The 13,824-nt window shown below is 43.0% G+C and overlaps 1 protein-coding gene across 2 annotated transcripts in view; it reads left to right on the top strand.

Moving 5' to 3' along the window:
- ZER1 (zyg-11 related cell cycle regulator) overlaps nt 1–13,824 on the top strand; it is an 86,930-nt gene that overhangs the window by 12,580 nt on the left and 60,526 nt on the right. The window contains exon 1 of one of the 2 annotated variants that reach the window (XM_073600088.1): nt 2,582–2,693. The exons of the other annotated variant lie outside the window; for it this stretch is intronic. The gene's annotated coding sequence lies outside the window, so the exon portion shown is untranslated. Of the gene's footprint in view, nt 1–2,581; nt 2,694–13,824 lie in introns of those variants that run through there. 2 annotated transcript variants of the gene reach the window in all.

Genomic DNA, 13,824 nt, shown 5'->3' with positions numbered 1-13,824 from the left:
CTCTTCTGATCTGTTTTCCCCTCTCCAGCTCTTCTGCCTCCTCCACTGACATCTTCTGCCTCCTATTGGTTCTTCTCCCTCTGCCCACTATCTTCTGCCTCTGCTGGGTCTTCTCTGCTATCTTCTCGCTCTTTTGCTGGGTCTTCTCTGCTGTCTTCTTCCGATGTTGACTCGACGCTCTCTCCCACTCTAATGCCTGGTGCGCAGTGTGCCACTAATTATATTAGCATATGGCGGGGTCACCGTGTGACGTCATCTGGAGGCCCCACCCCATATGTCACTGCTCGGGGCATGATGGGCGGTGACGTCATAAGGGGCGGGCCTCCTGTGACCCCGCCCCATGCCGATATAAGTAGTGGTACACCGCGCACCTGGCATTAGAGCAAGAGAGGGCATCGAGTCAACATCGGAAGAACAGAGGGAGAAGACCCAGCAAAAGAGTGAGAAGATAGCGGAGAAGACCCAGCAGAGGCAGAAGTACCAGAGAGAGAGCGGAGAAGTACCGGTAGAGGCTGAAGACGTCAGCGGAGGAGGCAGAAGAGCTGGAGAGGGGAGAACAAAGCGGAAGAGATGATGGAGCTGCCTTACTTAAAAAAACAATTGTAATGTGTAATGTGTTTTATTTTTGACCCTTTTTTTTTTTTTTTTTTTTTTTTTTTTTTAGGTGAATGTGTAGGGGTACAATATACCCCATACTTATTCATATAGGGTGGGGGGCCGGAATCTGGGGGAGATGAATTGTTAAAGGGGGCTTCCAGATTCTGATGAGCTCCTTGCTGGCAGACCCTGACAACCAACAGCCAGGGTTTTCGAGAAGATGGCCCTTGTCTTTTTTTCGACGTGGGGGTTTCCCCATAAATCCATCCCAGACCAAAGGGCCTGGTATGCTCCTTCAGGGGGAACCCGTGCCTTTTTTTTTTTGTTTTTTGTTTTTTTAACATTTTGTGTGGAGTTCCGCCTAAAGATTTATACCAGACACAGTGCCTGGTATTGTCAGGGATCAAAGTCGGATCCCTGTTCATTGAAGTCGGACTTCAAGTCGCAGGGTAAAGTCAGATCCAAAGTGGTACGACTGTCGTGTCGTACCAGTGTGAACCTGGCCTCATTGAAGTCGGATCAAAGTAGGATCCTTGTCCTAATCATCCGACTTGTGACATCCAAAATGGTGATTGCAGCAGCAGTAAAAGGAATTTTTGTCACACTGGGATCAGACTCCACACAACGTTGGATCAAAGTATCCTGTTCATTCAAGTCAGATGTCTCTCTGTCTCTCTGTCTGAGATTTTGACAAATTGGTGTTTGGACACTACATCGGCAACCAAATACAGTCTGGTGCACGATATTATGAGCAGAGATTGTTACTCCGCACGGATACTAGCCAACAAAATGTCCGACTCCGAGGTGGCGACAACTTTAGCCTCTGTGCTGTCAAAACAGTTAAATTTTCCTGTTCCGGTGTGCCAAACAGCAATTCATCAAAATCTCCAATTACTGATGGTTTAACTACTTGCCGACCAGCCGGCAGCGGTGTCTTGCGCAGATGCAGTTGTGGGCATGCCGCCGGCATGCTTCTGCTGCATGCTGCGGGAGTGTGCTCGCGGGTCGGGCGGACTCTATGTCCCTAGTACACAGGCAGAACGAGGATCTGCCAGTGCAAACAAGCGGATCCCCATTCTGACAGGAGACATGACAGAGATCTACTGTTCCCAGTGATCTGTCATGTCCCTGGCAGACCCCCCCCCCCCCCCACAATGAGTACAATTAGAACACGCTGAGGGAACACACTTACCCCTTGATTGCTCCCTAGTGTTAACCCCTCCCTTGCCAGTGTCATTTTTACATTGATCAGTGCATTTTTATAGCACGGATCAATGTAAGAATCAAACGCCGCAAGGTCGCAGATTTCCGCCACTACTAAAATCTATCCCATAGTTTGTAGGCACGATAACTTTTGCGCAAACCAAACGCCTATTGCGATATAGATATACATATAATTTTTGGGATATGTTTTATAGCAAAAAGTAAAAAAAAATTTTTTTCTTCAAAATTGTCACGCTTTGTTTATAGCGCAAAAAAGAGACACCGCAGAGGTGATCAAATACCACCTAAAGAAAGCTCTATTTGTGGGAAAAAAAGGACGTCAATGTTGTTTGGGTACAACGTCGCAGGACCACGCAATTGTCAGTTAAAGTGATGCAGTGCCGTATCGCAAAAAATGGCCTGGTCAATAAGGGGGCAAATCCTTTCGGTCCTTAAGTGGTTAAAGAAACCGGAAGTGACGTGGTTGGAGTTTCTGACGAGTCGGCTAATTTGACAGAACACCGGCTCTGTTTCTTATGTTTTAACAACAATAAAGCTTTTGTAAAAGAAAAATGACAGGCGATCAAATCCATATTAGCTATAGATACAAATGTTTGGCTGTCAAGGGGTTAAAATGAGCCCAAGGCTACAATAGCAGCTGTGAACTTGTATGAAAAGCACTCTCCTAGCTATGCACTGAAGGACTTGTACACAAGGCCTCCTGGGGCGGTATGACGTAAAATTCAGGTGTATAACCCCGCCTGAGCCATAGGTGCTGCATACAGCCGCCCATAGAAAGCTGGTCTTTCCTGAAGAACGGGTACCCACCCCAAAACCTTGAAACTGTGGAGACCACACTCCTTGATCTGGGCTGAGTATTTGGTAACTGATCTGTACGTAATATTGTTTTATTATGCTGTCTACACTAATTGTATGTTCTGTAATTCTGTGTTTGCTACAGGACTAATGTATTTGTGTGTAGTACTTGATGTTAAAGTGGTTGTAAACCCATTTACACTTGCCTATATTAAATAAACAAACAACAGATTCATATCATTATTGTGGTTTGAAATACCACTAGGTGATAAGATAAAAATGTGCAACTAATGAATGTGATAAAAATGGTGATCAGCGACAAGCTTAAATCGCTAGAATCGCGATGCAGTAAAAAGGCGACAAGCCTAAATCGCTTATGTAGTGAAATGTGCTACTGTGGTAATATATACCACTACTAATATCATAGAAAGAGCATGTGAAGGAAGTGTAATACACTAACCATAAGTGATAATGGCAGAGATAAATACAAGTAACTATATCCAGAAAGCGTGATACTCAAAAACATATACAAATATTCAAAATAAACCCAAAAAACACAAAAACAAAAAGGAATCCAGTCCCAATATATGTGAAAAATAGATGTGAGATATAAATAGATAGACCAAGTCCAAGTTGTAACATCCAAGCTCCTTCAAAGACCAACAAAACAAGAGTCTTTTATAATTCTTAGATGCTTGGTGACTTCCTATTGTGACTATGAACACAGGAAAAATCCAGGTGACTTTTGGTGCTCCCCCTCTTAGGTCCCCACTCACCAGCTCCAATCACCCCTACAGGGGTATCTCTCATGTAGGACAGTCTTAGTGCCTAGATGGTGTTTCCAGCATTGACATCCAATATCCAACTTCTATGGATCGCCCAAGGATATCTCTCGTTTGGGTCAGATTGGGTGCAGGTAGAATCTCCAGGGGTAAAACACCCAACTATACTTCTTTCTCTCACCACTTTCCAGTGCAGATAGGGGTATTCATGCAAAAAAATGAGATAAGGGCTCCCATAGTGTAGTATCAAAAATTTGGAAAATGTTTTTATTCAAAATAACCAGCGGGGAAAAAAAAAACAAATGTATAAACAGAATCTAAAAAAGTTTAAAAAATATAAATAAAAACAAGCATTCCATATGCTGAAATATCATCAAAGAAAATCTAAATCTACGGGAGAGTGATCGTTCCAGATCCGTGGTTCCTGTTAGCAGCGTGTATGCCAGCTGCATTCCACAGGCTTCCTAACCGCTTGTATTTATCGCTGCCATCATCATTTATGTAGTGTATTACACTTCTGTCACATGCTTTTTCTATGATATTAGTAGTGGTATATATTACCACAGTAGCACATTTCACTACATAGGCGATTTATGCTTGTCGACTTTTTACTGCATAGCGATTCTAGCGATTTATGCTTGTCGCTGATCACTGTTTTAGTAGTGGTTACTATTTGTTATCACATTCATTAGTTGCACATTTTTATCTTTTCATTACATAGGCGATTTAGGCTTGTCAGCTTTTTACTGCATAGTGATTCTAGTGATTTAGGCTTCTCGCTGATCACCATTTTTTTCACATTCATTAGTTGCACATTTTTTATCTTATCACCTAGTGGTATTTCACACCACATTAATGATATGGGTCTGTTGTTTGCTTATTTTATATTTATTTTTATTTACACTCTAGTCTCCTTTTGGGAACCTAGCACACCTATTGCCCTTTAGACCTAAGCGCGGATTTTTCATCTTATTTTATATTTCCATTTACACTCACCTGCCACTTTATTAGGTACACCTTGCTAGTACCGGGTTGGACCCTCTTTTGCCTTCGAACTGCCTTAATTCTTCGTGGCATAGCTTCAACAAGGTGTTAGAAACTTTCTCAGAGATTTTGGTCCATATTAACATGATGGCATCACACAGTTGCTGCAGATTTGTCGGCTGCAAATCCATGATGCGAATCTTCAATTCCACCACATCCCAAAGGTCCTCTATTGGATGAGATCTGGTGAGTGTGGAGGCCATTGGAGTACAGAGACCTCATTGTCCAGTGGTGAGATGATTTAAGCTTTGTGACATGGTGCATTATCCTGCTGGAAGGAGCCATCAGATGATACCTTGGTTGTATCGAGTGATTATTTGAGTTACTGTTTCCTTTCTATCATCTGGAACCAGTCTGCTCATTCTCTCCTCTGACCTCAACAAGGCATTTTCCTCCACACAACTGCTGCTCACTGGATATTTTCTATTTTTCGGACCATTCTCTGTAAACCCTAGAGATGGTTGTGCGTGAAAATTCCAGTAGATCAGCAGTTTTTGAAATATTCAGACCAGCCCGTCTGGCACCAAGAACCGTGCCACGTTCAGCTTAGGTTCACACTGATGCGGGTTTGACTGTTCAGCTGAACTCACACGATTTCAAAATTACATTTCAGTCCGACTTTGGGGGGCAATTTGTGAGACATCAGTGCAGGTTCATGCACAGATGTCTATTGAAATCGCCCCTGAAGTCACCAAAAGTAGTGCAGGAACTACTTTTGGGAATCGGTGCGGCTCTGCAAAGTCAGTGCCGCTGCCGGCAATAGGCGGCGATTTGACATGTCAAATCGCCCCGATGTGAACGGGGGCTAAATGTCACTTAAAGCGGAGTTCCAGCCATTTCTGTGTTTATTAAAAGTCAGCAGCTACAAAAAGTAGCTTTATTAAACACACACTCATCTGTCCCACGATCCATCAATGCGGCCGCCCAAAACCTCGGTTCTCTCCCTCGCCTCTCAGCATTGCCGGCATCACTAGTGTGGGCACTCGGCTGTGACTGCTTGCAGCTTCATAGCCAGGTGCACATTGCCATGTGCGAGTCGCACTGCGTGTCTTTAATGGCCGGGACGGGGACATGAGAAGCACCCCCCTCCCCTCAGGCGGACTGAGCAGAAGTGGGACCTGGGTACCTGTCAAAACTAGGTGCCCCCCCCCCCCCCCCCAAAAAAAAATGACATGCCAAATGTGGCATGTCAGGGGGTCAGATGTCCTTAAAGCGCAAGTTCCACTTTTGGGTGGAACTCCGCTTTAAATCCCCTTCCTTCCCCATTCTGATGCTTGGTTTGAACATCAGCAAGTTGTCTTCACCACATCTAGATGCCTAAATGCATTGAGTTGCGCCCATGTGATTGGCTGATTAGCAATTTATGTTACCAAGAAATTGAACAAGTGGTCTGTGTGGTAAGTGAATTTATATACCCAGAGAAGTGGACAGCCTCAGGTGATACATAAAGATGAAACAAATCCTCCTTCATACGTTGTACCTGTTTATCTGCAGTCTTCTCTTCTCTAAAACCATTTAAAGTCCAGAATTTATAAAGCTTGGCTGAGATGTCAGAAAAGGAGGGCAGAGAGCGGAAATTTACTAGCTCAGTGAGGAGAGCTCTGAGAGCTGATTGGAGGCAAGGGACACATGCCCCTTCACACAGGAACAGAGCTGAGGCTGTCTCTCAGCTGGAGATCCCTCCCCGTCACCATTTTTCTCTTGGTGTCAGGAGATTCATTCTGATAGCAGAGGAACGACAGACCTGACACCTAGTTCTCTGGATTGAGACACACTATAGAGGGATATGCTTTGTCTAGATTTCATGTCTGAGGTTTACAACCACTTTAGTTCCGTAAAATCATAGTCTGTATTTTCTGTTTATAGTGTGCTAGTCTGATTTACTTTCAAAGCCCATAGAAACCAGTGGCTGTAGGTGGCACTATGGGGGTATACCCAGTACCATCAACACATGTATGTGTACAATCCTGGACTCAGACAGTCTGTGTCTGGGGCCATACTTCCATATGCATGTATGCTTCTGCATAGAGCTGCACGATTAATTGTTAAAAAATCATGATCTCGATTCAACCCCCCCTCACGATCTCTATGCAGAATTTCTCGATTCATTCATGCAAGACCGTCTTTAATATTGATTGGACCCTGGGCAAACATTTCTCTCTCCACCTGCTCTGAGGCATACAATATGTAGCAGCTAGACTCAAAATCAGTTTACTGAATCAGATCAGGCAGCGATTGCGATTGGTTACCAGAGGTATCATTACTGCTCACTGACTGGCTGCTTTAGGTTGCAGCACACATTATGGTTCACTGATTTTTTGCTAGAGGTTATAGCACATGACTTCTGCTTGTTGATTGGTTGCTAGAGATTACTGTACATCAATACTGCTCACTGATCGGTTGCTAGAGGTTACTGCCAGTCTGCGACTATTTATATATTAATGCCACCGCTATTTACATATCAATGCTGCCGATCCGCGGCTATTTATATATTAATGCCACCGCTATTTACATATCAATGCAGTTTATTTACATGTAAACACAGGGTCTGCAGGTGAGTCATCTGTACACAGCAATAGGGCAGAGGTGGGCAGCATTAGTAACAGAACTTCACACTGATATATTGGGACACAGCACAGGACTAAAACTTCAAGGGAATTTAAACTGGGGTAGTTGGTAAGTATGAGGCAGCTGCTTTGGGACCCACAACAATGATGGGCCCAGGGCAGCTGCCCCTTTTGTTCTGCCTTAAAGACTGCCCTGCATTCATGTAACAAGTGCAGAGCTTCTCTGCCCACTCAGCTGTCAAAAGAAAAAAAACTGGGCAGTTGCCAAGTTTTTCACAACATTGTCAGTGCTGGTAGATAACTTTAAACATTGTAACTTTTCGTCCTTAGATGAAAGGAATGAACTTTGGTTTGTAAATGAGGGAAGTTTAACTACTTAAAGACTAAACCTTTTTTCTGACACTTGTTTCTTACAAAGTTAAAGCGGAGTTCCACCCAAATTTTGAACAATATCTGTATGTATTCTCTTCCTTGCCTAGATGCTGACATGCCATTTAAAAAAATTTAAATCGCCGTAATTACCTTTTATTTTTCTATTCTTCTTTGCACTTCCTGGTTCTCATCCCGTGGGAGTAGGCGTGTTTCTAGCCTCTCCCAGACTCCCGGGAGCTAGTCTCAGGCTTCCCAGGATGCCACTGAGCATGTGCGGGAACGAGCGTGGAATGCTGGGAGCACAGCATTCACCACATCCAGGAAATAAATGCTTGTGGGCTTCAAATGCCCACAATGAAGATGGAAACCGCCTGCAGTGAATAATATAAGTTATTCTTTCCAACGAAATCTGACACAGGCGGACATATTACACACAATATGTATGTAATGCTAAGAAGAAAAGTTTGTGAATGAACTCAAAAAAAAAAAAAAACGATAGATAGGTGGACCCCCGCTTTATTTTTTCCTAGAAAATTTACTTGGAACCCCCAAGCGTGTGATTATAAATTTTTATATATATATATATATATATATATATATATATATATATATATATATATATATATATATATATATATATATATATATATATATATATATATATATAAAATAAAAGCTCCCTGCGCCTGCTGTCACTTATGCTGGCCATACAAAAACCATGTCTCCCTTCAAAAAAAAAATTCCTTTTCTAAGAACGTTAGTTCGATTCTCTAATCGTTAGTGGGGTCAAATCGACGGTCGTTTTCGACCACAGTGACAGGAAAATTCAAAGGAGCGGAATAGAAAACTTCTTGGCCAATGGAATTTTTAGACAGTGTATGCAGTTTTTGTTCAGAAATTACATTCATTTTATAAACTAAATGTTAAAAACAAGTGAAATTTTCAAACAACATTCTTTCGTTCAGCAAATGTACAAAGATTTTTCGTAATGAATATTCTCGTCTGAAAATCGATACATGTATGGACAGCATAAGGCTCGGCTCACAACTAATGCAGTTTTGCTTTTGATCTGTTTCTACAGAGCTTTTTGCTGTGTGTTTTTGCACACATGAATTGTGTTTTGCATATTTTTATGCTTTCTTTTTTTTTGGCCAATTTATTGGGCAGATTAAAAAATGCAAATTGCGACAACAACGCACTACATGCTTTTCTGCACCTTCTCCATTGCAGTCTGTTGAACCAAAAAACACTGTTTTGCTTTGAAAAAAGTCCTTGACCTTTTCCAAATACGTAGTGGCTGAAAAAAAGCATAGATGTGAACGTGTCCCATAGGTAACCATGATGAACTGTAGTGCGTCTCTGCAAAAAACGCATAGGTGTGACCCAGGCCTAAGACGTCTAGTAGCAGCAGCATGCTTTTTTTTTTTTTTTTTGTATCACCTGTTATCATGGGGTTAAAAAAACTATTCAAGGGGTTTAATGTTCCCTTAGAGGTGTTTCTAACTGTCAGGGGGACGGACTGACTGGGATGAGAGAGATCGCTGTTCCTGATCACTAGGAACAGCTGATCTCTCTCTCTTCCCCTGTCAAAGTGGGGATCTGCCTTGTTTTACAAAGGCAGATCCCTGTTCTGCCACTCTTTCCCGTGATCGCATTGAGTCCACCGGACCCGTGGGCAAGCTCCCGCCGCCGGATTCTCCTTAGGTAAAAGCTAGTGCACAGACCGATGTACCGGTACGTCAATTTGCGCAGGGGAGCCAACCTGCCTCAGTATATCTGTGGCGCCTGGTGGGGAACTGGTTAAATCCTAATTTCTAAAGAGCAACTGTCATCTCTGTCCCCCAGCGGCTCCTCCTCTGACCCGCTGTTGACTCACCGACAGTCCCATTCACTTTAATGGGACGGCTGGTGATGTGGCAGTGACACAACAAGGTGAGGGACGAGGCGGCAGCAGGTGAGTGGATGCCCGCTAACAGGCGCTGCCATGATGGATGTGAAATGACAGGTGCTCTTTAAATTAAAGGACTCATTCTATCTGGTAGTTAGAATATTTAGTATTTGCAAACAAAATGAAGGCTTTCTATTTAGAATAATAAGCTGTCAGGTTAGTAAAACCGCGATATACGAACCGATTTTAGGTTAATCGTACATAGTTGGAGAACTACTAAAATAATTTTATTTAATTAAAACAATAACATTATATTACCTGCTTTACCCATAGATAGAGGAACTTCAAAATATTCCCAAACTGGGTCTCTTTTACAGCCTGCTGCCATTTTTCTCCTCAAGGGAGGAATAAAGGACTTCAAGATATGTGCAGAAAGATCACAAGATTTATAAGCCACCTGGAAGGTTTCACTTCACCCTCCATTTTAACTATTATGGTAATTTCTTCTTGTAATCTTGGGGATATTTTAGTTGGTAAACAGGAAATCTGTGGTACTAGCCCACAACAATGTGTGAGTGATTCCTTTCATTTTCTAGTCTGCTCAAAAAAATACCTGTAACCTGATTAGCTTATTGGAGGAGCCATCTCCACATACCCAGCTCTGGTTTGCTTGAGGGAAATCTGTAGTGATGAAGTTTGCAGGCTGCCATTGTTGACCTCTCCTTCTAAAAATACTAATTTCCTGACTGTCATGCAGATCCAGCAGCTACTTTTTATAGTGATTGGAAAGGAACATTTAAACTTTTTTTTTTTTTTAACTAACAATCATGTTTTACTTACCTGCTCTGTGTAATGGTTTTGCACAGAGAAGCCCTGATTCTCCTCTTCTATGGTCCCCTGTTGGCAGGGCTTTTTTTCTCAAACAATAGGTGCTGGAACTCAACCCCTCCCCCTACACACACCCTCCAAATCACATCAAATAGTGGGTGTGGTCAGTCAAATTTCACGATCAGTAGGAGGGTCCTAAAGGGGCACTACATACAGAGTGCAGAGTTCAGGGGGGGTTACACACAGAGTGCAGAGCTGTCACTTGTAAACACAGAAACTGGACTTCTGTGTTTACAAGTGATTGTGGTGAGCAGGCACCAAAGGGTCTCAGCCAGAGGTGGTGGAACTGAGTTCCACCAAGTTCCCCCTGAGAAAAAGCCCTGCCTGTCGGCACTTCTGGCTCCTCTCTCCCACCAAGTGCAAGCCACATGCTCTGGGGCACTCGTACTCACTCCTGAGCCGGAATTGCATTAGTGCATTAAGGTAAAAAACGTTCTGCCTTTAGGACCACTTTAATGTAATGACTTTTATTAACCACTTTCAGAACGCCGATATACGTCCTCACTTTGAGGATGGATATCGTTGTTATGGCAGCAGCTAGCTGCCATAAACCCGGTATCGCCGCGTTCAGCCGGCGGTCCGGTACAAGATGAGAGTGGTCTCTGCAGCGGATTCGCCGCAAAATCACTTTTATCGGCGGCGGGAGGGCCCCCCCCCTCCCGCCCCGATCCGGTGCCCTCCGCCGCTTACCGGAGCCGTCGGCAACGGCGGAGGCAATCGGATCCTTCCCGTGGCTGTGCATGGAGATGAGTGAGGGGAAGATGGCCCCCACCCGTTTCCATGACACTGCAGGGCAGAAGCGACGTCAAAATGTCACTTCTGCCCATAGCTCTTAAAGGGCCCCTTTTTTTTTTTTTTTTTTTTTTTTTTTTTGCATTTTAGTGTAAATATGAGATCTGAGGTCTTTTTGGCCCCAGATCTCATATTTAAGAGGTCCTGTCATGCTTTTTTTCTATTACAAGGGATGTGTACATTCCTTGTAATAGGAATAAAAGTGACACCATTTTTTTTTTTTTTTTTAAACAGTGTAAAAATAAAAAATAAAAGGTAAAATAAAAAGGAAAAAAAAAATGTAAACGTGCCCCGTTCTGCCTAGCTCGCGTGAGAAAGCGAACGCATACGTGAGTAGCACCCGCATAAGAAAACGGTGTTCAAACCACACATGTGAGGTATCGCCGCGATCGGTAGAGCGAGAGCAATAATTCTAGCCCTAGACCTCCTCTGTAACGCAAAACATGCAACCTGAAGAATTTTTTAAATGTCGCCTACGGAGATTTTTAAGGGTAAAAGTTTGTCGCCATTCCACGAGCGGGCGCAATTTTGAAGTGTGACATGTTGGGTATCAGTTTACTCAGCTAACATTATCTTTCACAATATAAAAAAATATTAGGCTAACTTTACTGTTGTCTTATTTATTTATTTTTTTTTTTAAAGTGCGCTTGTAAGACCACTGCACAAATACGGTGTGACAGAAAGTATTGCAATGATCGCTAGGGTGTTAGAAAAAAAATGTAGAATGTTTGGGGGTTCTAAGTAATTTTCTAGCAAAAAAAAACTGTTTTTTACTTGTAAACAACACATCTAAAAAAGAGGCTCGGTCCCTAAGTGGTTAAGGTAGATAAGGAGTTTTGACTTTCCTGATCTGCATGCTTTTTCCAGTCAACAGCTTGACATACTAACAACTTGACAGGTGTTGAGCATTATAACAAGGAAGTCACCAGTGGCATTCTGACAGGTATCAATCACATCACTGGTTTTCTTTGAAGCCTAACTATGGGTATTCACTAAATGATATACCCAAGCTGATCATTTGTCTTTTTTTCTTGCATTCCTTAACTTAAACCAGGAAGCCACTCTCCTCGCTGCCAGTTCCAGTTATGATAACCTGTCCTCTGAAGCGGCTCTTCTTGCTGATCTCCAAGCGGTTTTGGTGCTGCTCTCCTGCTGACAGCATCATGTACAATGTGGAACCAGCAGCCACTGCTGTCATGGTGTAGTAGTGCCCATTCACATTCCGTGGAAATAGAGAAGGATCCAGCTGCCGCAGGATCCTTGAATAAATGAGCGTTGATCCTTTATGATGTAATAGGGGCATTTAGATAGTTTAAAGGCCAAGTTCACCTTTAGGGAAAAAAATAATAAAAAGACATATTTTTGCAGTTAAAAACGTGTGTTTTATTATTTTCCCCCCAAGAGCCTGCAGTGGATCGCCGGTGCAATATCAGGCTCCGGCAGTGGTGTCTTCCAGCTTTCTTGCGAGTACCTTTTGTACGGGCTTTCTGTTCGAAAGCTCAAGGGAGTGTCAGTGGACTACGAGGGTCTTCATCAACATTTGGACCTGAGTGGCCAATTGCCAAATCTAAATACTATCACAAGGGGAAGGGCAGTGAGATAGGGCTGGGGAAAAAATCGATTTGAATCTTGAATCGATTTGAGAGCTCAAATCAATTCAAAATTTAAGCAAATCGATTTATTTTTAGACACTGCGCCGGTCCTGAGGAGCTGCGGGTAGCCGGACGCCGTGGACTAGGCCGAAGCCACGGCCTCGCCTAAAAACTCCTGCCTGCAGCTCCCCAGGACCGGTGCTGACACAGTGCAGGAGTGTGGATTGGTGAGTATACCTTGCTTGGGACTGAGGGACTTTAAAGTGGTTGTAAACCCACGGGGACAAAAAAAAAAACAACCTGCAAGACAAAGGCATAATAAGCTAGTATGCATAGCTCATTATGATATACTTACCTTAGATCCAAGCCCCCGCAGTGGTCCTGGCACACCGCTTTGGCCGGCGTCGTGTCTTCCAGAGTTACTTCTGAGTATCACAGGCTCCAGCGCTGTGATTGGCCAGAGCCGCGATAATGTTGCTCCCGTGCATGCGCGTGGGAGCCGATAGCTGAAGAAACGGCACATACAAGCCGTTTCTTCAGTGCGCATGTGCCGATGATGTTGGCACATGCGTATACAGGGAATATCTCCTAAACTATGCAAGTTTAGGGGAAATTCACAGTAGCTACACGTAAGCCTTATTATAGGCTTACCTGTAGGCAAAAGTGGTTGTAAAGGTTTTACAACCACTTTAACGGGACACTGTCACTGAGAGCTGTCACAACAGGGATGGCTATTGTTGCTGTCTCTGTCCCCACCAGGCAGATATCCCATCTCAGGAGATCTGCCACTTCCTGTACTTAGGACACCTTGTCACTGGAATAGAAAGTGAGGGTAAATCTTCCCAATGGGGAGACAACAATAAGAGGTTTTAAATAGAGGTGCACCGAATGGAAATTTTGGTGCTGAAAATGCAGGATGCACTTGGCAGAAAACTGAAAATGACAGTTTTTAAAAAATATTTATATTTTTATATATAATTGTATTATATTCAACTTTTAAATAACTATAATCAATTTAAATGGATATGAATTTATTGTCGGACATTATTGGCATCTTTAGCGCAAGAAAAGCTCAAGAAAAATGTATCCCTTTAAATTCTCTGTATGTCTCTGCACACTGGTCCATTGGGCTTCCATTGTGATGTTAAAAATCCAGCTTGGTGCATTTTTGGTCAGTTAAAAAAAAAAAAAGCACAAACGCACCTCCCAGTTGAAATGTATTAAAAATGCAGCAAGAATGAATCATTAACGCACCCGTGTTATGTTTTTGAGTCACATGACCT

This window comes from Aquarana catesbeiana, linkage group LG09, assembly GCF_042186555.1.
Source record: "Aquarana catesbeiana isolate 2022-GZ linkage group LG09, ASM4218655v1, whole genome shotgun sequence".
Taxonomy (NCBI): Eukaryota; Metazoa; Chordata; class Amphibia; order Anura; family Ranidae; genus Aquarana; species Aquarana catesbeiana.
This window is presented reverse-complemented; position numbering and strand designations above follow the sequence as displayed.